At 44.7% G+C, this 23,362-nt stretch overlaps 2 long non-coding RNA genes across 2 annotated transcripts in view; one reads left to right on the top strand and one right to left on the bottom strand.

The window, feature by feature from the left end:
* The window catches only part of LOC127037527 (uncharacterized), a 267,537-nt gene that overhangs the window by 22,834 nt on the left and 221,341 nt on the right, over nucleotides 1-23,362 (top strand). The gene's annotated exons all lie outside the window — the stretch shown is intronic.
* Nucleotides 5,085-19,350, bottom strand: LOC127037529 (uncharacterized). The gene is made up of 2 exons (XR_007770388.1): nucleotides 19,119-19,350; nucleotides 5,085-5,466 (listed from the first exon to the last, which is right to left on the bottom strand). It is a non-coding gene; the product is annotated as an uncharacterized LOC127037529 (long non-coding RNA).

Here is a 23,362-nt window from a genome sequence, read left to right as displayed (position 1 = left end):
CTGTGAAAACCTGCTTCTGTAACATGTGGCAGGATGAGTTCTCATCTTGCATGAAATTATAGCTTTCCCTACAACAGTCTAAAATGTTTTGGTCTTAAATCCATAATTTAGAGAGAAAAAGAGAGAAAATAAAACAGTTACTGTCATGTGAAATAGTGGATAGTAATATCAAGGATCTCTACAGATCAGAGTGTGATGTGTGGAGGTAGCTCTGAAATAGAAGCCTTTTTTGTTTTTCCTTTTATTTTAAGGCTGAGATTTTTCAAAGCTGCCTTAAGGGATCTTGCAGTCTTTGAAAATCTCAGCCTCAATTTCTATCTGTAGTGTTCAACAGCCATTTCATATGTGGGTTACATGTAGCAAGTTACAAAGGAGTCATACACATTGTACTTTCTTATGGATGCTTTACTTCTGTTCTTTCTTTCCTATTGTTTAATATAAATAAGCCAATTTAGACTGGAAGAACAGGTTTTGCCATTTGTGGATGGAAAGGGAAAGTGGGGCTTATTCCCAGCCTGATACACTTGGTGTTATTTTCCAACTGGATTCTGCTCCCATTTGGCTGTTGGAGCCACGGCCCGCTCTTAGTGCACTGTCTCCTTTATCTTCCCTGACTAGCATTTATTAAAGACAACCACCCCGAAATCTCCATAGACCAGTCATTCTAATAGTTTCTTCTTATAATGCAGACTGACCTTTGTAAAGCATTTGGAGACCTAAGCAAGAGAAGTGCTGAGTCTAACCTCTCTCGCGCCAGTCTTACACTAATGGGACTCTAAAGTCAGCAGAGGTACTCTCAATTTACACAGGAATTCCGCTGACTTCAATGAAGTTACACTGTGTAAAACTGGCATAAGGGAGATCAGAACGGAGGCTCCTACTGGCCCTGCGCACGTAGGTTGTCAGCTCTTCAGGGTAAGGACTGTTGTGATGTTTGTATCACACCCATCACAGCAGGGCCCTGATCTTGGTGGGGGCCTAAGGACACTACCACAATACGAATAAAATCATAGACATCAACACATGTCACTCAGGTGGGTGAGAATTACAGCCCTCGCTTTGCAGGTGTGGAAAGATGCAGTACTGAGAGGATAAATGATTTGCTGAAGGTAACGCAGTGAGTCAGTGACAGGGTCAGAAATAGAACTCAGGACTCCCGGCCCAACTGTAAACATTCAGAGTCAAACCAGAGAAAATACCTTGGACCAGACGTTCAACTAGTGTAAACTGGTGCAACTCCATTGACTTCATACCCCCCGCACAAGGCTCCATGTTGTTGTTTTTTAATTTGAAATACTGCATATGTTTCCACTACTAGTCCACCAAGGATGCAGTAGATACAGACGTACTAAAGAGAGAGGTTGCAAATTGAATTCTTTAGCCAAACCTTTCCAGCACTTGCAGAATATACTTATTTAAACCGTTACTGGATGCTGCTGTATGGATTCCACTGGTTTATTTTCCCCTCAGATTGAATTAATAAAGGAAGAAAGAAAAGTAAATTATGGTGCACAAGTTACAGAATCAATAACTTATTAGCTGTCAGCAAACCTAGGCAATTAATTTAGAATACAGTACACATAATCAAAGGCAGTGGTGAACAGATTGAAACCCTAAGGTAATAGGCAGAAAAGATGCAATGTAGGATTTCAAAAGTAAGCAGCTCTCTTTTTTCTACATAGGAAGTTAGAGCCTGAAATTCTGTGTCTCAATTGGTCTCTGTGTGATTTGCTCAGTTTGCAAATCGAGAGATTATTTTTTGTTCCCAACTGCCTGCCCTATGATCTCCCCCCCAACAACCTGAGAGCCAAGCTGGGTTATTTCTGGCTTGTGCATCGCCATCACTAATCAAGTTCCTGCAGTTGGAACTTGTTCTAGTTTTGTTACCACATTTTTTGAGGCTAATGCACAGTCAGAATAGAACCTGGCTCACTTTCCACAGCTGTGTTCGTTCTGCAGTGCACAAAGGCATTAATATCTTGCATTAGGTCAAATGCTATTATTTACATAAGCGGGGCTTATTGATCGTGGCTATGCCGTAGGCATTATCGCCACAGTGCTAACTAACTTCCCACAGTCTATACCCAAACAGCTGGCTCAACTTGGTATCAATTTTCCTGGAGTTGGCCTTTTGATTCTTCTAAGGTCAGGGAAATGATAGGATAGCGTAGCATACTGCAGGAACTGCTGTAACTTTTTTTTATTACAAACATCAGAAACTGTTAATGTAAAATGTACACTGATCTCTACAACTAATGAGCAGTGGCTGATGTCACTTATTCCTGCTGTTACCTGCTTTCTCTAGAATATAGCTCAGGGTTCAGCAACCTTTCAGAAGCAGTGTGCCGAGTCTTCATTTATTCACTCTAATTTAAGGTTTTGCATGTCAGTCATACATTTTAACGGTTTTAGTAGGTCTATAATCTATAACTAAACTATTGTTGTATGTAGAGTAAATAAGGTTTTTAAAATGTTTAAGAAGCTTCATTTAAAATTAAATTAAAATGCAGAGCCACTCGGGCTGGTGGCCAGGACGTGGGCAGTGTGAGTGCCACTGAAAATCAGTTCACTACTGTGTTTTTAAGTGCAAGAATATAAAATAAATAAGTTTGAGGCCTTCTCCCACTATAGACCACTTTAAAAGCATAGGACAAACCCTTTGATTTCAAAGATAATTCCATAGATGATATTTAATCCTGAAAAGTCAGGAGAACTGTTCAACAAATGCATCTTGCCACAGGTGTCCTCTTTCAAAGATCATTAGCTTTGACTGAATGGTGAAAAATGCTAAATTTAACATTTTATCCAGATATTTGCGAGCAATGTAGGATGTTGAGAATTAGATTTGCTCTTACCTTCTTATCCCGTTGCTTTTATATAGCTTCTTACATCCCAATATGGCAACCCTTCACAAATATAACTAACTGAAACATCTCTGTGAGTAGCATTCCCATTTTAGAGATGGGGGAAAATTGCAGTAGTATGTTTAAATGGCTTGCCCGAGCCCTACAGGAGATCAATGCCAGAGCAGGAACTAGAGCCGAGGTACTGATGAGGAGGTGTGTCTCAGGCCCAGCATGAATAGGGCAATCTAAAACTCTTTCTTGTTTACTGGTACACCACCATAAAGCGTAGTTCAAGGTTTCACCTCAAGTTGTCAATGGCTTCCTTCTATTGTAACACTCATCATAAACACCTTTTCTCAATGATGTAGTTAAAAAGTAGAAGAAATTGTTAAAGCATTTGAAACTTTAGAAGTCAGTTTCCAAATTTTAACAATTTCCTTCCTTTTTCTGTTTAGTTGTACAGTGTGTTTTATAGGGTAAGATAACTTTCTTACATGTCCTTTAGATGGTATTCAGATATGGTATTAAATCTTTTATTAATTGTAATAACACAGCTATTTGATTTCTTGGGAGAAAAGTTAGCTGAAGACCAAAGCTCTTTCTTTTTTAAGGTAAGAGAAAACAGCTGCATCCACAAGACGAGAGAGAGAAGAAAAGTGAAAACAGAAAATGCAACTTCTGTCTGTGTCTGTCTTGCTTGCAACATAGGTGCTGGAAAACCAGTGGCAAGGCACATGACTCTTAGACCCTCTGAGGGCTGGTAAACTTTTACCAAACTTGGGCTAAAACATTGCACAGAGTTTTCCTTTTTAATTGCAACAGTGTTGCAAAAGGTGTCTTGGCTGGCTAAACAAACTCTTATTAGACAAGAGGACAAATAAGCTGGGGTAGGAAAGATGACATGCTCTGGTGATGTTGATATCAAGAACCTCAAGCTCACATCCCAGGAAGCTCAGGATTCAGCTGCACACATCAGAAGCAGAGATGTTGTTTGGTACTCTCGCCTCACTTGATCAGGATGACTTTCAGGATAAGAAAAGCAAAGGCCTGATAGTGGGAAGATAGACAAGCAAGTTGCGACTGGTGTCACCTATGACCATGAAGCAGAGCTTAGCACAGGCTGTTCAGTCTCAACTTGTCAAACTAGTTTAGCTGGAACAAGTTTCTCAGTGACTTCCAGAAAAGCAGTGGGCAAAAAGGGATGCAACCTTGTCCTGTGAAAATTACGCAATCAAACCACTTATCCAGTGATTCTTATGTGGATGCCGATTTCTAGTTCTAGCACTATCTTGATGTGTTGCTGTAGCAATGTGGTGACCTCTCTAGGAACCCTGGAGACCCATAATTGGTGATTCTTATCATAAACACATCCAGTTTGTATCAGTTTTGCTGTCTCCAACCCACATTAAATTTCTTATAAAAATAACCTTAACAGGCCAAGCAGGATTTTTATTACCTTTCACTACTTTGGGCAATTCAGGAAAAGAACTCAGGAGTCCTAGTTCCCAGCTCTAATCAACATCCAGTGTCCTCCCATTAGGTTTTTTGTTTAAGTACATGGTCCCCATATGGACTCTGCAGTGTATCTCTTCTTCTATATGCCTCTGTTAGGATATGTCTACACGAGAAACATAAGTCGACCTATATTAGGCTGACTTACAACCACCGCAGTAATTAGCCTGGTCTCTCAGTTCCGCTGGCAGCTCCCTGCCAGGAACCTAGCTTCCCCACAAGCTCTTGGTGGGCTGCCTCCACTCCACTCCACTCCCCATTCCCCGCTGGGAGCAGAGGGGAAACCACCCAGGGCTTCTCACCTCCCTGTTTCCTTCCAGGAGCTGAGGGGTGGGAGAGAAAGCCACCTGGGGCTTCTCATCCCTCCCCCTGCCCAAACTGAGAGCTCTCAGCCCCCTCTAAGGAGTTTCTCAGCACCCAGCAACCTTGAGGTTATAAACCAACAACAACATAAGCAGTTTGTAATTCCTGTGAGGCAGAAATGTAAGTAACTTTCACCTGAGAACAATTTACTGCCCTTTAGAATCCATGAAATAATCACACCTTTGACTAAATATTTGTAGGATTATTGACAATTGCTTTATGGTTTTTAACACCTCTTCCTTCCCAGCATTTCAATAACTGGCTGTTGGCCTAGATGCATTATTTAGTTCTGTTTTGTTGCAGAATTTGACTCAAAAAGATTAACAACAAAGAATCACCTCCACCATGTTGATGCTTTGAAAATGATTTTGTAGTGTCATACTTTTAATTCTGGCAGAGATTTACATAAACTGCACAGATGGAGCAGTCTAGCACATCCTAAACAGCATTACACAAAGCCAGTTGGTAATTCTATCAGGGGCACCAGGTTCCACACTCCAAAAGCAAATAAATGAAATGTACATCTCTGGGCCCTAGAAGAGTTTCTTTTACAATCCCGTGATGTCCTGAGTATGTCACAGGATTGGGCCCTCAAAGCAGTCTGAAAGGAGCTCTGTGCAGTTTGTTCAGTAGGAAAGATGGTATCGGAGCGAAGGCGCTGGACTGAAGCTTGGAAGATCTAGGTACAATTCTCAGCTGTATCTCAGACAGCCGTGCTCAGGTCACTTAACGTTGAGTCTCCCATCTGTAAATGGAAATAACAATACTTCCTTTGTCTGTTGTGTCTATAGATTGTAAGCTCACTGGGACACAGATTGTCCCTATGGTATAATTCTATAGCATCTACTACAATGAGGCCTTGATCCTGGCTCTGTCCTATAATAAATAACAATAATAGATGGTAGATATTCTGCCCATACTCTAGTGCAGGGGTAGGCAACCTGTGGCACACGTGCTGAAGGCGGCACTCAAGCTGATTTTCAGTGGCACTCACACTGCCCAGATCCTGGCCAGCGGTCCAGGGCGCTCTGCATTTTAATTTAATTTTAAATGAAGCTTCTTAAACATTTTAAAAACTTTATTTACTTTACATACAACAATAGTTTTGTTATATTTTATAGACTTATAGAAAGAGACCTTCTAAAAAGGTTAAAATGTATTACTGGCACGCAAAACCTTAAATTAGAGTGACTAAACGAAGACTTGGCACAGCACTTCTGAAAGGTTGCCGACCCCTGCTCTAGTGAAGGGGATGTTTCACAGCTGGGAACAGTATTTGATCACTAGCCCTCACTGCAGCTGAGAAGATAATAGACAAGATAAAAGGTTGGCGTGCAAAGCCAAAAGCCAGGTCACCTCTCTTGCAGTTAGAGCCTGCAGCCAGGCAGACGATGGTGGCTAGTTCCATCTCGGTTACTGTTGTCAAGATTTACTAGTATAAAAATGGAGTAAGTGGAATTTTGAAAACAGCTGATTTCCTGTAGCAGAGCCCTGCGTCTGTCTGATTCCAGCAGATTTTTAAAACAAGAAGGTTACTGGTGTCATGCCTGGTCTCTGCTACTCTGGCCAAAACATAGAGGGGCACAGTACGGCAGAACTGAAACAAAAGACATGAAGGGCATGTCGACAGTGCTCTGTGGTGTGCACTGAAGTGCTGACCCGTGTGGATGCTGCGGGGGCAAACTGAAATCTGCATGAACGTAATCCTCTTCAAACAGGTAGTTCATGCCCACAGCGTCCACATGAGGGAATACAACACAGCGCTTTGAGCGCTGCTATTCACACCCCCTTGTGGGGTAGTGGAAACCTGCTCTAGGATGTCACCCTCGCTAATAGAAACACACCATCAACGAGGGGTATCCGCTGAGCCATACAGAGCAATTGGCACCAAAAACAAAAAAAAAAAGTTCAAGACAACTTTCCTAAACTTTTGGCTTCCTCACTAAAATTATGGAGTGGGATGATTCCCAGTGCAGGGAAGAGTCAAAAGCTGGGATCTAACCTGACAGGCGCCGAATCCAATCTCAGATAGTGGGGGAGGTAGCGAGAGTGAGGTATAATGGAAGGCAGAGCTAATAAAGGAATTCTTTTATAGGATCAGTTTATTTTACAGTCTAGAGATGGTGTTTTATGGGGCTCTCTTCCATGTAGACCATAGCACTTAGAATGTATCTTGGGACAATATTTGATTATGCTATTCAGTTTAACACAAAACAAGGATAGACCTTGGTGTGTGGTCTCCAGGAGGAAGCAGTTGCTCATTTAGGAAGAAGGCTACCAGTCAGTGCAAGGAAACATTTGTTCTTCCTTTTCAGGCTAAGGTGAATAGGCATCATTTGCATCACTCAGGCAGCTGTGGTTTAGTGGCCTGAGCTCTGGGCTAGGAATCAAGAGACAGTGGCAGCGTCAAGAACTTGCTATACGTCTTTGGGAAGTAATTTTAGGCCAGCATTTTCAAAAGTGGTTATTGACTTTGGGTGCCCAAAATGAGACCCCTTAGGCCAAATATTCAGGGGGTGCTGAGCACTTGCAACTCTCATTGACTTTAGTAGAAGGAGAGGGTGTACAGAATGTCTGAAAATCAGGCCCAAGGAGTTTCATGCAGGGCACCCTATGATGGGAGACTCTCATATTGAACAGCCACTTTTGAAAAATGTTGGCCTTAACCCCTGTCCTCCCCAACACAGCTCAGTTTACACTCCTATAAAATCTGGATAATACTGTTAAGCTGGGGAAAACCTCTCCTGACAGCTGTGATAAGTGTAAAAAGCAATTAAGTTCCTTTGTGGAATAGACAGCTGAAACAATGGAGCCACTGCCCAAGCCACAGGCTGTGCGGAAGGCGAGTCTGGAATCTATGCTACGTGGGCCAAGCAGTTTGACTAGGGGTTGAACGCAAATGCAAGGTACCGAGGGTTGTTGGATGGAGCTGTGTGTGTGAGGAGAGAAGCAATACAACACCAGAAACACTGACAGAGGAGGCAGCAAGGAAGCTCCAGACACAGCCAGAGTAGCATGGCCTTGAGGAAAAGGCTGAGAGATCTTTTGAGTAGAGTGCTGGCTGAAAAGAGGCTGGGAACTGTGAGCACAGAAACTCTCGTGTGTGTGTGTGTGTGTGTGTGTGTGTTCAGGGAAGCAAGACTTTAGGATCATTAATTGTAAACAAACAGAATTGCATCAGAGAAAATACCTGACTCCATCAATTTTCCTCCTAACAGAAACAACATACAAAACTTCAAATATTAGCTAACCTCTCATGTTAAAAGGATTAACAATATTTACCCACTTCTGAGAGGAAGTTTGAGCTCTCCAGATGAAAAAACACTATGTAAGAGCCAAACATTATTATATTTAAAAGATTAGCTCAGCTGCATGCTGTTATAGCAATGGCAAATTCCCAGAGCTGTCAGCTTTCTAGGACTGACCTGTTCATATCTGTTGGCTGGGGATCTAGTCCCTCCAGTATGCAGCACTTGCCATCTGTGACATTTCTCTTCCATGCCCTGTGGCAGATCTGCAACTGGCTCACCACTCCACTGAGGAAAAAAACTTCAGGGGGAGCTGTACTCATTTATAGCAGGGTGAAATTTGGCCTGAGCTCTTTGATCAGCAAGAGCTAGAAACCCTCTGATTTCTAATCCATGCTCTTGCTGTATGTTATATGTAAAGCAGGGATAGTACTTAGTCACCATTTCCAGATGCAGCCATTTTTTTTTGTCAGCTTAACTCTAGCTGACTGTTTACCACCTTCTGAATCACAGTCAAACACGCCTGCCAAGCTGCCAATAAATAATGCAAAAGATTCTCCCCAGCTGGGAAACCGTCATTTCCAAGCCAGGATTTTTTCTTCTTTTAATAAACGAGAGTGGCAGGGAGTGGGGGGGATCTGGCTTTAGGCAGCTGACAATTTTAGTCTAATTTCTGCTGGGTGTTTATGCAAATGAACTTTCACTCTGTGCCTTGTGGGTGAATGAGTGGGGCCTGGGTGAAACTCACATGCATATGGTCTGAACAACAGGGCAGTAATGCAGGTAAAGAGTTGGCAGACAGGGTTTTGAAATCCCACCCTCCAACCTAGGCTGGAAGAGCAGCTACATTCCCTGCAAGCTGCTTGCTGAGTCTGGTAGAGCCCCTGTGTCTCCACAGGCTCACTCCATGACCCCCGCATAGATAGCCAGATACAGTGACCCACCCCCTCCATGAGATGCAGGACACGCAAAGGTGCCTCCTACCCTCCCTCCTCTGCACCTCCAACAGGAAACAGTTGTGGTACTCGGGCAAATGCTGTGGGGTTACGACAACCTCTGCTCTTTTGTGTATTTGCAAGTAGGGGTTTGGTCAACTCCTTTCTAAGTAACCCCATGGAGGCCAAGTTATTTCAAACTGGAGCTCCAGTTTAGCAGCCCCAAACGCTGGCAATTGTGCAGGTAAAGCAAGTGGATGCAAAGATATTCCATATGCAAGACAGAGAGGGCAAAATCAGGGCAGCTTTTGGAAACCTGGTTCTTGTGTCTACATTTAAAAGAAAAAACCAAACACCCAGACTGAGCTCATCTCTCCTTGATGTTGAACTTTGCAACATTTACCTTTCCAAGCCATCTTCTGATCAAGGGTAACGTTTCCCCAAAGTATATAAGTGATGTAAATGCCTAAGTCCCATTTACTTTCAATGGGACTTAGTTCTTCAGTCGGGTAGGTGGCTTTGAAAATGTCTCCCAAATAGCTTAATGATGCTCATGTCCCTGGGTTACATCAGGCCATGCTGTAAACTGGTAGAATGCAGAATTCCACTCACTCACACTCAGGCAGAACTTGGCCCTCTTTGTGCACATAGGCCCAAATCTTCCAGGGTATGGGAGTTAAGCGCCTAAAACCCCTTGAGAATCTGGGCCCTAGGACATGTTCATGATGAGGACTCTGAGGGGCTACATAATAATATTTGCTATTCATGGCCATTGTCACTGTAGGTGGCCTCTGCATGATATTATAAACCTTACCTTGTGCTTATGAATTCTGCATCCAGACTGATGAACCCTACTGTTCATTGTTCCCTACAGCCCAGTTAGCTGGTTCAGAAACTTTGCTAAGTGCTAAAATTTAATTAACCTAAATGTATGAATTCAGCCAGCAACATCCCACCTAAGCTTGGCGCTATTTACTATAAAGCAGGGACCACAGGGTGACGGCAGCTGCTGTACAGAGGCACAATTTTAAAAACAAGTTCTACTATTTTGTAGATCTGGGCTTACATTCTTAATCAATATGTTTAATGAGAGGTTGTGTCAGCTCGGTTCTACTGCTGGTTCTACTGTCACATCAGGATTGCTTTGGTTTAGGCTTGTAGGTGCTTTCTCATTTGGAAAGGCATCCAGCCATCCTTCTTTGCAGGGCTGTTGGGGTTAAATGGAGAGGATCTATTTATAAATTATAGGTTATTCCTGGGAATCTGACCCTTTACAACCTAGAGGCTTCAAAATGAGGATGGGGGTGGAGGAGAAGTACAGCCCCTCCACACAGCCAGTTTGATTACAATCTCTAATGATTCCTGTTCCAGAGGGAATACACACTATCCTGTGCTAGTGAGAGAACTCTGCAAAGCACATGTGCTCTAAGGAGTTTAGAAGGAAATTAAAATAATTATAGTACAAGAGTTTGAGGTTTTGTTTGGTTGTTTTTTTGATTGTCTTGTTTTGTAAAGAAAATCCAGGAGTGTTTCCATAGCGGGTACAAACAAACAGCCATCTGCTGGCCCAGGAGACAAATCTCATTCCTCCCTTCTCAACTCAATCTCATGTTTATACAATGTGGCCATTGATTGCTGATTATAAATGCAACAGCACCTTTCACTGGATGGTGCTAATTTACCTCTAATCAGTAGCTGATTCTAGCTGCCTGATTCCTCCTTTACTTTTCAGTGTGGCAATACTACATTGGAGTCTCTCTTTTTTTTTTTAAATTTTTTATTTATTTGCTGATTGACTTCCTTTCCTGAAATCACTGTGTCCCACAAGCTTACTTTGCTAGTGGCCTCCAGTGGGAGGTAAAGTTACCCAGTCAAAGCATTTGGACAAAAGGTACGTTGTCTCTAAAAAGTTTTGTTTGTCTTTTTGGTATGCTTTAGTAAATCATGCATGTTTCTGATACCCTATAAACTGATAGGTCCTGATCCTACAAAAACACTAATGTATGTACACTTTATGCCCAGAGGTTGTCCCACTGAAGCTAATGTGGACCTACAGGCCCATAAAACCTACAGGTATAGGTCATCTAGGATCTATAAAACAACCAGAATGGCCAGGTTCCTGGCCTAATCCCAGCTGGTGATGTGTTTACAGTGTAGGAGGAGGAAACACAGGCTTGTGGCCTGACTTTTCAGATGTGCTAACCACCACAAATCCTGGGGCACCAGTGAAAATGAGGTCAGTGGCATCCCTACAGGAGCACTCAGGTACGTTGTAACTTCCCAAGTGGTAACTCGTCTAGGTTGCTGGTCACTTCAGCACTGATGACTGTTGAGTGAAATGCGCTGCTGGTTGGTTCCCAGGGCAAGGGTCCACCCCACAAAACCCACAGCCTGTGGCTCTGTTAGCAGCTCCTCAGAGAAGCTAAGGGGGGCATAGAGACTGAATACTCCTTCACCCCATTGCAGGTGAGGAACGACGCACGTTGAAGGACAGGGCATTGCTGAGGCACAAGCTGTGCCTGCTTTGTCAATACAGTTCTGTATCCAGTACGCACTCCCTCCACAAGGACAGGCTTGGGGCCAGGCAGATCTCATGACATGTTTCACCCCAGAAGCGAGCCAGGGAGATGAAGTAAAGTAGACAAGAAAGCGGGAGTGAGGACCTATAGCTGTGTCATGTACAGCGAGTGGGAGGCCTAGGCCTCCAAGCCCTGATTCTGCTTTCTCTTGCCCTGCTGTGAGTCAGGAGTAACTCGGCTGAAGTTAGTGGTGCACATGATCAGATTCAGTTCAGCACATGCGCTGCCTCTCTCTCTCTGTTTCCCTCAGCGTCTCCGCTGCTTTACAGCATACAGTCGCCGGCTACGTTTATGCCCCGTGCTAGGAAAAGCCATGGGGCCCACCCTGTCACCCTGGAGATGGGACACTGGCTTTTGTCACCTCTGCTCAGGTTACTGCACAGGGTGGCCGCAGCAGGGGCAGTGTGATTTCTGTTGAGTGGCCAAAAGGATACCATGACTACTCCTTACTTTGCCTTCTCTCCGGGCCAGGGACTGGCTTACTGTGTCTGTGACGTGCACAATGGGACCCTGAGCTCAGGTCGTTTTGATGAGCACAGCGATATGGAAAAGCAATAATGTACTAGCTGCCTGTCGGTGTGCAATTAGTGTCCAGAGTTTTAGATTCTATCCCACAAAGCATTGAATGGACTGAGTACCCAGCACCTGTGTGCCAGCCCGGGGTCAGAGATGGAAGGAGACTCTGGGTCGGGAAGCACTGTAGGGGAAGATGACTGGTACAGACAGTCCTTCTGCCTCGGTAGCACTGGGTCTCTGTAACAAATGTTGGACGCCACTAGAAATATCCTGAATTTGGCTTCATTTTTGTGCTACACCCTTCATGTTTGCATGCAGTGATGTGGCTAGAAAAAGCACCCAGTCCCGGGTGCTAGAGCAGAATTGTTCCCTGCTGCATATTCCCTAAGCCAGCCAGCCAGAATTTTCAGAAGGGCTCAGCACCCTGAGTTAGGGCCAGATTTTTTAACCAACTCTGCTCTCATTTAGGTACCAAAGTAAGGGGTGAAAATTTTAAAAGGCGCCCACACTTTGGGTGCTGAGCTCTTTTGAAAATCTGGCCATAAGTGTCCTCTTGGGAACTGCTAGGAGCTTCTGAAAACACCGATCCCAATTGTGGCTGCTGAGCCCTTGAAAATCTTTCCCTGTGCTCCTTTGAAAGTCTGGCTCTCGGTGTAAAGTGGTGGAGTTTCCATTGCATGAGACTGTACAGGACGGTGGACATTGAATCTATTTTGCTATTTGTCCTTCAGAATTGAATGCCAAATGGATGGGAAGAGCCCACTATGTCTGATCTGCCTGTGGAATTCACTGTTCCAGATGGGCATAGACTCAAATGTTTTATCTGAATTTCCTAACTCTGGATAACTGTAGGAACAATAATAGCATTTGTAATGAGGAGCAGTCCAGTGTCCTGCCTCCTTGTAATAAAATGGGCAAGAAGGGAGGAAGCACAGGGCTGATACTAAGATGATCTGTGTTCAGTTCCTGTCTTTGCACAGGGTCTGAGAGACCCCTGACAGGTCACTTAGGTGCTTTTAAAAGTTATACCCTAAGTTCCATTGACTTTCACTAGGCTGTAGGCTCCTAAATCACTTAGGTGATTTTAAAAAATATTCCCTTAATCTTTCGATGGTTCAGTCCCTCATCTGTAAAATGGGAATATTATTTCATGTGTCTTCTCTGTCTGTTTTTATTATAAGCCCTTTGGGGCAGGAACTTTTTCTTACTCTGTATGGGGAACAGCACAAAAAATGTCCGTTGTGGCAGCTAGATGCTCCTGCAATGCAAATAGTTGCTGTTAATGTATTTAAAATCCAGAGTGGGACACTCGCACTAGGATGCAAAATCAATCCCATTGGATTAGTGTGGTATGGCTTTTCTCGTCCTCCTTCCCAACCCTCATCCCCCTCACATTTTATTTCATCACTTACCTTGCAGCAGGGAGGGAAGAAGTTATTTCTGAGAAGTATTTTGCTTCCCCAGCACACCCACACCCACTAGGACTCCCTGAACCTTTGTTATATTCACCCATTTCCACATCACAGTTGCACTTTCTGAGCTTGAGTAACTTTGCGAATGTCTGGCCATGTTCATTTCCATCCTGGCTTCCTTTGGCCATTTAGGGTCAGCACCTCCTTAATCTGGACCTTTTTCCTTTATTCTTTTTTTACGAATGACTTATATTTTCATTACTACCGTTGCCAGCTGTCACTTCCTTACTGCTCCTGGGTTTCCAGAAATTTAACTCTTGTTTTAAACAAATCTAAACTTGCAGGAAAAAACATGGCCTAGGTTTGCAAACCCTACCCTGAGGAATCCTATTGAAATGAGTCCTTTGGGGTTTACAGCAGCAAACTTTTTTTTTAATGTCTTCATAATTCCTTGTCTACTGGTTTTAATTCCCTTACAGTTGATTCTTCAGAGGGAGTGCACAGAGTGAATTCCAATTACATTCTCACTGCTGAAGGGATCTTTTTTTTTTTTTTCCTGTAGAATTATTTCTCTCCTGCTCATGCATAGCCTTATAGTTGATTGAGATAACTAACCATGTTATACTCAGATTTGTTATGGTGCCTTTTATTTTATTAGATTTTTTAGGCGGGTGTGTGTGTTTGGGGGGGGGAGGAGTTCTCTCCTCTACACAATAAATGACCTCAATCAACTTTATTTTTCATATTCTGAAAGCAGTGATTTTCTGTACTAGAATCACCCTCTCAAAGCTATTGCAAATCACAGGATCCAAATATTCAAAAATTCTCAGCCTGCTACATAATCTGACTGTTGTTGTTTTCTGGATGACAAACTGCAAAAGGAAATGCTCTGCTATCTTCAAAACCACGCTCCTTCCATACTGATACCACAGAACAGAAATAATTGTTTCCCACAGAATCGACTAGCTAATTAACTTAATCCATGTTGTGAGCAAAAGGAAGCCAATAAACTAATAACGCCATGTTTCCAAACAGTTTTCAGACTGGTGTAACTATTTATACACACAGTTGGGGCTGTGATTTTTCTACCGAAATAACTAAATTGGTACAGCCCCATGTGTGGACATAGTTATTCTGCTGTAAAGGCCCCTTTATACTGATAAAATCCCCACTCCCAGTATGGATGTAGTTTAAGTGTATGATTTTTGTGCATAGACAAGGCCTAAGAAAAATGCCCTGGTCTCCTTTTAGAGCTTTTTCCATTTTTGCTTTAATCTTGTTGCCTGACCTTGTATACTAAGCAGTTTGAGGTCAGATCTGTCAGTGTTTGGATGGTTGACCTCCAGGAGGGATACTGGTGGAGCAATATGGTGTACTTACTCTTCTCTCTTGATTCAGTCCCCATATAGTGTTGAGGACGCTGTGGGTGCCCTCCTTTGGGACTGACCGCTGGTAGTCTTTATTATCCCCATTTTGCAGATGGAGAAAACCAATATGGAGATAAGTGCTCCATGTTACACAGCAAATTTGTGGCAGAGCAGGGAATAGAACCCAAGAGTCCTGTGGTTAAGCCCTGTGCATTAGCCTATGCTTGGCCCTCCCACCCTTTCATAAAGGTGTTTAAATAAATGCAAAGTATCTTTTTATTTATTTGTATTGCAGCCCTAGACACCCCAGCTGCACCCTAAACTGAGATGGAGGCCCAGTTGTGTAGATGCTGTACAAATATATAGCATCACCTCAGACTTCCAACAGGACTTTGGGCAAATGATGGTTGCTCTGTGCCTCAATTCCACATACGTAAAACAGGAAGAGCAGCCCTGGCCTACCTCACAGGGTGTTGTGGAGATAAGTATGTTACAGATTGTGTGGTGCTGAGGCACCATAGTAATGAGGGGCAGAGGAAGTATCTGAGATAAAAAAAGGAATTGCAATTTCCTGTATTTTAAGACTGAATTGTGAACTATCTAAGCAAGGTCAAGAGAGACTGGAAAGCGTATAATAATTCTGCAGCTCTAAGAGGTGAGAGGAGCAGAGTCAAGGAGGAAGATGGCGAGAGAAGCCTAACTAAAGCTGCTATGAAGAAGGATTTTTGATCTGACACTACTGTTTTATTGCAAGACTCATGGCCCAGTGCTGCTCCTGGACCTCCACCACATTCATCAAAAGGATTTATTTTATTTGTGGTGTTGCCTGCCAAGAAATCAGACAGTCCAGCTGAGAGTTTCTTCCAGGGCTTTGCTCTTTCAGTCGTTTTATCACTCTGAGCAGAGCCAGAGAAGTCTGGTGGGTGTTTTTTGTTTTTTTTTTTTTACCTTCTTGGCTTAGCTTTAAACTGCCTGTCAAGCCTACAGCTCTGCAGAAAGAGGGCTTAGAGAGCAGTCCGCTCTGATCTCAAGGATCCCATTTTTATTTCCTAGTAGCCTTTCCCTAAAGCTATGGACTGTCAGTCCTTCACTCCCAGCTGAAGAACCCCGCTGCATTTGTTTAACCAAAGACCTGTCTGAACCAGCTAGGGAACTGCAAGACTTAAACCATGCTGGAATGTTTTAGTCAGCCCTGTAATCTGCCCTTCAATATCGTGCTCGTCACAGGATGTGGTGGGAGAGCGGGTGAGGCCTTCAGCTGATGCAAATAGAGGTGGCTCCATTGATGTCTACCCCAACTGAGGATCTGGCTAATTGTGTTTCTCGTTTTTGAGATGAGAGCCCTAGAAGGAAGCCAGGATTTGTGTAAGGTTTCTCAATACCTCTGGGTGAATGGGTTTAGGGCTTGATCCAAAGCCCCTTGAAGTCAGAGGGAGAAATGAGTTTTGGTTCAGTCACTTGGTTGGGCATTTTTTGACTAACTTTAGTTACCAGTAGGGCTCTACCCCTGTATCCTATACACAAAGATCTCTTCTTTCATGCTGAGACCCATCCTCTGGGTAGTCCATCGCATTGCTTCATACTGTAAGCAGCTAGCCTGCTTTTTGCTCTGGCGTGGGAAGAGAGAGTGTGAGTGTTGGAGTATGAAACAGAGTGGATGGGAGGGATAGTCTTACGATGTGAAAGGGGAGGAATGAAGCAAAGGCCGACAGAGACCTGGGAGGCCTCAGCTGAGAGAAGAACTAGCAGACAGAGAGACCAGGGAGGCAGCAAAAGAGAAGAGCAGTCTGGGTTCAGCAATGCTGCTTTGACGCTTTTCATTGTTAGAGCTTCAAAACAACTTACCAGCTAATCCCCAAACAGCCGTGGGGGGGAAGGTAGACAGTGTTATCCCCATCTCACAGAGAGGGAGAACTGAGGCAGAGCCCAAGTGATGGTGTAGTGTGGGACTGGGAGGTGACCTCTGATGGGAATGCTATACCTGCTCAAGTATATTGGACTGCTGCTGGCTAGAGGCCTGATCCAAAGCCGGTTGAAATCGTTGGGAGTCTTTCCATTTACCTCAGTGGGCTTTGGATGAGACCCTAGTAGCTGCAGCTAACAGAAGATAAACCCCCTAATGCAGTACTCAGTTAGCTAGGAGCAGTAGGGTCAAGGGCTCATGGCTCATGCTTGGAAAACTGCTGGGCAGTTGAATTCTGTCCCTGAGTATGGGTCTGGAGCCCTGGATGGCCACACTATATGGCATAATAACAATGAAGTACTGAGTGGCCGTGGATTCCCTATAGTTTGCCAAAGCTGCAGATGGAGTCAGTTTCAATGATGAGAATAGAACAGGGAAGTTTCTGGCTAATAGTCCTCTGCTCAGACTGTTAAATGGGCATTTCTGGAGTGAGGAGTGATCCAGAGGACCCTTGGGCATGCTGTATAATGGGGGGTGGGGGGGGGCAGAGACCTCTGCCCACTTCACATTCCCTGCAAAACACATCAACTCACAGAACAGATCCAGTGTAGGAGTACAGGGCCTAACCTCCTGCAGATACCCAGGGATCTCCTAGGTTTGAGGGCAGGTCCCACTGCCTTTTTCCTAATGGTGTTTGTGGTAAACCCTGCCCCCTGATAGGACAATGTGGAAAATTTCCACAAAGGATGACTCATGGAGATTCTGCTGTTTCTCATAGGAGCTGGGGAGAGAGGGCGTTACTGAATCCTGTGGGAAAATTGAACAGGATCCATGCTTTTAATGAAAGCAAGCAAGCCCTGAAGCCAAGCCGCTTAGCTGAACTCCATTCTCTCAACCACCAGCAGCACCAGAAACTGGCAGAGGCAGCACCCATTCGTGGCTGCAGAGGGGAGGAGGATGAGCTACTTTCACAGGGGTACCTCCATAGGTTTTTACGCATAGCAATGACCAGTCATTCATCTAGTCTGCCCTGCTTTTTATTTGCATTGATGGGTCTTGTCTATGCATAGCACGAGGGGAATCATGGAGGAGGAGACTCTAAAACAGTGACTAAAGGGACCAGTGAGACAGCAGAGGGATGGAGTAGATCATGGGGTCCCAACGTGGAGTCTGGGAGCGCTCTCCCTTTCTCATTGGCCATGAGCGGGTAAGGGAAAGAGTGGGCAGAAAGGTTAGCTCAGGGGTGTGGTGTGCTGAGTTTTCATTTATTCACTCTAATTTAAGGTTTCACGTGCCAGTAATACATTTTAAGGTTCTTAGAAGATCTCTTTCTAGAAGTCTATAATATATAACCAAACTATTGTTGTATGTAAAGTAAATAAGGTTTTTTTAAAATGTTTAAGAAGCGTCATTTAACATTAAATTAAAATGCAGAGTTTCCCGGGCAAGTGGCCAGCACCCGCAGTGTGAGTGCCACAGAAAATCAGCTCGCGTGCCGCCTTCGGCACCCGTGCCATAGGTTGCCTACCCCTGTGTTAGCTAGTCCTGGACTAAATGGGTGGGTATTACTCTATTCTGCATGTGCACCAGCAGGGTCTTGCGAGATTTTAGTGTTGTGCTGATTTGTAAGTTAACTCGCCCCATTACCCCAGCCAGGGTAAAACACCTTTAAGAGAGACGGCAAGTGATCATGAAACAAAAATGCCCAAATGCCTGGGGAAGAGACGAGATCGATCATGGGCACTTGTGGCCATAAATGGATTCTGACTGTTGTTGCAAAACCCTGAGCCAGCAAGGAGCCCTTTGAACAGGGGATTTAGAGGCGTTATCTGGCCATTGCTGAGACACAGAGCGAATTTACATGGAGGAGTGCAGTGCACTAAGAATCTTCTGTAGCAAAACAAATGACCGTACTTAATCAAAACGTTAAATAAACTCCATTGCCTTTGGATATAGTGTAATGAACTTTCCAGTAACACCCGGTGTCTTGGATCTGTGTCAAAATCCAGCGCTCGCTCGTGCTCTCTCTCAATCTGCCTGAATACTCTCTCACATTTGAGTGAGCACAAACTGTCTGTCTTCCCCACCAGCTTTTGTTCCTAGATGTATGCATGTCCCCTTTGCCACCTCACTTCTAGCCCAGCTGACAGGGCCAGGACATTGATCACTTCAATGCCATCAGCACACTGAGCGTAGCTCCTATCCCAAGCATGCATTCCCCTTTCCACTCTGTGGCAGATCACTGGGACTTTCAAAACATCCACTCACACAGGAATAAGGCAGTGTTTTCATATAAAATAACCCCTGATGAATCTCCGATGCTGAGCTGCTTTTCCTTCCCTAATGGAAAACTAGCCTGTTCCTTTTCTCCAGTTCATGTCACTCCACTCTCTCAGGGGAGCTCAAGGCATGCCATCAAAGGAGAGTCAGGTCCTACCTGTTTGGCGTCATACCAAGCAGACCCAATGTTTGTCTTAAAATCCCTAGGAAGTGGCTTGAGCTCCTTGCTGTTGAGTATGTGTGCTGCCTCTGGCTGTCCTCGTGCCAAGCTGCGATAATACCGCATTTCACAGTTCCTGCCAGGAGCAATTTTTCCTTCTCCACAGCAGATACCTTATCTCCTTTTCCATGTTGCTTCTCTCCAGCAGTTTGTCTGATAGCTAAAAATACTGAAAGTGACACACAAGCTGGGCTAATATTAAAAAATAGAAACTGGCAGAAGATTCGAATGCACGTTAGGAACATGGCAGGGGCAGCGATGCTTCTGGAACACAGTGTTTATCTTTTGAGGGTTATATGGCACTATGCCCTTGATTAACTCTCTCTGTACTCTGCTTTAACAGAGAGCCATATTTCCTGAGTGCTCATCAAAAAAAAATCTCATGGCACTTCTTTCACCAGCAAGAGAGCTGGTGCCAGTGCATGGGTCAGGTTCCACCTTGGGTAATTAGTCTGCGTAAGTGATATTCCTTCTGTCACTTTAATGAGCTATGAACTACCTGGGTGTCTTGTGTTTAGGCTGCTCTGCACTGCTAAGACAGCTGCAGCGTTCCTCACTAGAGGTGACTGCATTTCAGTAATGAATTAAGTTATTTAACCCTAAGGGCTACTGGGAGTCTCCCACGTCTGCCGCTGGTCACAATTTTATCTTGGGCGTGGGGGAATGGAAAAAATCACAGCCTCTAGCTGATGTAGCTATGCCAGCAGGGTGGGGGGATGGAGAGGAATCCCCCTATGCTGCCAGTAGTGTTCATTGGCATAGCTAATAACATCTGGGGTTGGGGTGGAAATATACGGGCCTAAGAACTCCTTCTGTTGACTTACACTGCATTGCCACTAGGGGGCGCCGCAGCTACAGCTATATTGGTGCAGCCTTGGTAGTGTGGACAGGCCCTAAGTTAGGCACTTCTGAAAATTTTACCCTGAGCCGTAGCCTACCATTGTGAAAGAGCTGGTTGCACCCTCATTTCACAGAGGGTGAAACTGAGGCACGGAGCAGTGACTTGCTCAAGGTAGTACCCGTCTCTTCTAACCCCCAGCCTTACAGCTTAGAAACAAGCCCTGCCTCCAGGGCCAACTCCAGCATTTTTGCCGCCCTATCGGTGGCACTTCACCGGCAGCTCTACTGCCGCCACTTCATTCTAATCTTCAACAGCAATTCGGCATCAGGCCCTTCCCTCAGAGAGATCGATGGACCCGCCGCCGAAGACCCGGATGTGCCTCCCCTTTCCATTGGCCACCCCAAGCACCTGCTTGCTGTGCTGGTGCCTGGAGCCGGTCCTGCCTGCCTCACTGTATTTCCTTGCACAGATTTTCTTCTGCTGTGTTTTCCCTTGCAAATATGTTTGGGTTCTGTCCTAGAGAAAGGAGGACTGACTCAGCGATATATGTGATACGTCCTGGAAGCTTCATTATATGCTGTACAAAGATGCTATTGTCCCCTTGAAAGCAGAAGTGTAATACCATGCAAGCAATCTGAACTGTAAAAGGCTGCGTGGACAGATAACCCAGCGCCTGTTCACTGTGATATGGAAAGTAAGAAAGTTTACCTGGGTGGCAGGCTTACTCTGTAGGTGTTTGTTCCTAGGATTGTTATAATTAGTGTGTGTTTGCTCAAAGCTCTGTGTTGCAACGCTTTACAAGCAGACCTGCTGAGTCCTGATACACCAGCTCCATTTCAATAGCGGCAAGTACAGCCCAGCCAATGTAAACAGGACTTGTTGACTGCAAAAGGCTAGGATTCTGTTTTGGGTTTTAAAAGAAAACCACACCCAATTGTGCTGGCCCTGATCTCTCCGGGGTGTAAGTCAGTTGGAACGCTGCCCTCTATGCCGTTAGAGTGAAATGGGCGAGCTCAGACGAAAGGGCCCCTGAAACCCGTGCCAAATCCTGGTGTTACGGTGGTGCACCTCTGGCTATACCTTAGTGTAAGTGAGGTGCAAATAGACATACTACCGTGGCTGCAAATACAGCTCTTTTGTTTGTTGGCACCTAGTATGCATTTATTGTCCACATAGTGCTGTGTGTCGGCAGAGTGCTAGAGCCAAGTATCACTACCCCGGAGAGTTTCTGTCGTCAGCTGAGCTTGCTGAACCTTGGCTGGGAGGGAGCCAAATGCCAGTTCAGTTGTGATCAAGCCTGTGAACATAGGGCTATACAGTAGCCTCGCTCCCCATCAAATCCTCTGCCAGTAACAAGGGGTGATGTGCACAAAGATCAAGGAGGTACTATGGCCCTTATGTGGAAACCAGCGTTCTCGTAAGTAAGAGTGCTCTGGTATGCACGGTACGTCAAGGAGCAATGCTGTTTGTGTGTGCACAACGATCTCGTTGGCACAGCATTGTAGTAATGGGTGGGGCTGGGGGTGGTGCAGCCCAGCTTGAGGAAACCTGCTCGAGCTAGTGGTCCCTGAGGTTGTACCTGTCCGAGACCATAAAGACACAGGCAGGCTGGCTGGCCTGTCCCCCTGCTTGCACTGCCACAGCTGTACTCTAGTCTCAGTGTGTTTAGCCAGCACAAGTGTGTCTCCTTGAGCTGGGAATCCCAGCTCCACGTGCACGTGTACCTACGGTATATTGCTCATGTAAATGTCCTGAAAACATGGCTCCTACGCTGTTAGCGTTATGGTTCAGAGTTAACGCAGTAGGGTGAATGGGCAGTTCACATTTCCTGGGCTGCCTCCAAGTTCTGGGCTGGTTTTGCACCAGTTTATACTCTGTTGTTCAGTTGCATAAAGGCTGCATACGCATATTATTTATCCTTTTAGAATGAAAGTGTCTAGGCTGTAGAATCAAAACAGGCAAGTGACTGCACAAACCACAGCGAAAAACTGCACTGGTAGCCTCACAAGGGGCTCGGGGCCATGAGGACTTCTGAAATCATGCTAGGGGAGTCTTGCATGCCTCCTACTGGCACTGCTTTCTCTGCCTTTAACGTTAGGACTAAAAATCTTGCTGCCTGGGGAAGCCCTGTCTTCAGGGGATTGACAGAAACCCTTCCCTCACTCGTACAGGGCCTGGAATGTTGTAGACATTTAACGCCCGCAACCTGCCACTGTCACAAGGAAGGTTCTCGCCAGTGTTGGGGCCAGTGGGTTGGGTCAGTATTTGCTAATGCTTGATGAACCTTCCCCTGTTGGCAGCAGCAGCAGCCTGGTGGTCTTGCGAAGTAAGCACAACTCTGGGCCAAATGCAGCAGTGACATAAGTGCAACTCCCGTGACTATGAATGTGCTTCTCTGTATCTCAGAGACGTATTCTCATTTCGGGCTCAAACGAGATGTGGCGCTTTGCCAATGGGCAGGCAGTGCAAAGAGTCCAGTTGTGTTCTTACGCAGGTGTCAATAGATTTACAACAGTATAAACCCCATGTGAGAGAGCAGAATCAACCCAGAAGTATTATTGTTAAGTGAGGTATGTGCCTACCATTTGTTTAGTGGAGAAATACTGTAGTATCTGTGATATGCATTCATAAAGCACCTACCCATGTATCTTGAAAGGGGAAAGATTTTCCAGTGAGGCAGATATTCTGGGCTTTGCTGCTGTGAACTGTGGTCCCAGTAGGGTGAAGCCTCTAATAAATGGAAACTCAAGACAAGGTCTCTATTAAACACTGTCATTTTATTTTGATTATGGATAGATCCTTTACTGCAAACAGAAAAAGTTTATTCACTGCAAAGTTTTTATGCCTTGTGAAAAGAATGAGCAGTTAGAAAAACAATGTTAGATACATGCAAATCAGAATGAATTTTGCCAGCTGTATTTAAACAAGTAGCAGAATCTCTTATAAGGTATTTTCTTGCATGTGGAAGGGAAGCGGATTGGGAGCGTAGCAATGTTATGGGGCTAGTGCCAAAGGGAAGTTAGAAAATTCTCTCAATGTATCTGTACCTGTAGATGAAGCCAAAAGAGTTGTCACTCACACCTGAGCCAAGGAGATGATGCTGTAAAGCTATTCAAAGAACAGGACACAAACAGAAAGCCAAATAGCTACATTTCATGCCGGGAAATCAGGTTTGGTCCTTTAAATGTACTGAAATGCTCTAGAAAGATGGGTCTCCCTGCAAATTCCAGCTCCAACCCCCCCTTGAACTTTGGGGAAGACAGGATCCAGGTGCAAAGCCAGCAGTGCAGGTCCCATCTCCATTTGCTGTCAGAAATTCAAAACCGTTTCTCTTCTAAAA

The sequence above is a fragment of the Gopherus flavomarginatus genome, chromosome 19, assembly GCF_025201925.1.
Source record: "Gopherus flavomarginatus isolate rGopFla2 chromosome 19, rGopFla2.mat.asm, whole genome shotgun sequence".
Classification (NCBI taxonomy): Eukaryota; Metazoa; Chordata; order Testudines; family Testudinidae; genus Gopherus; species Gopherus flavomarginatus.
This window is presented reverse-complemented; position numbering and strand designations above follow the sequence as displayed.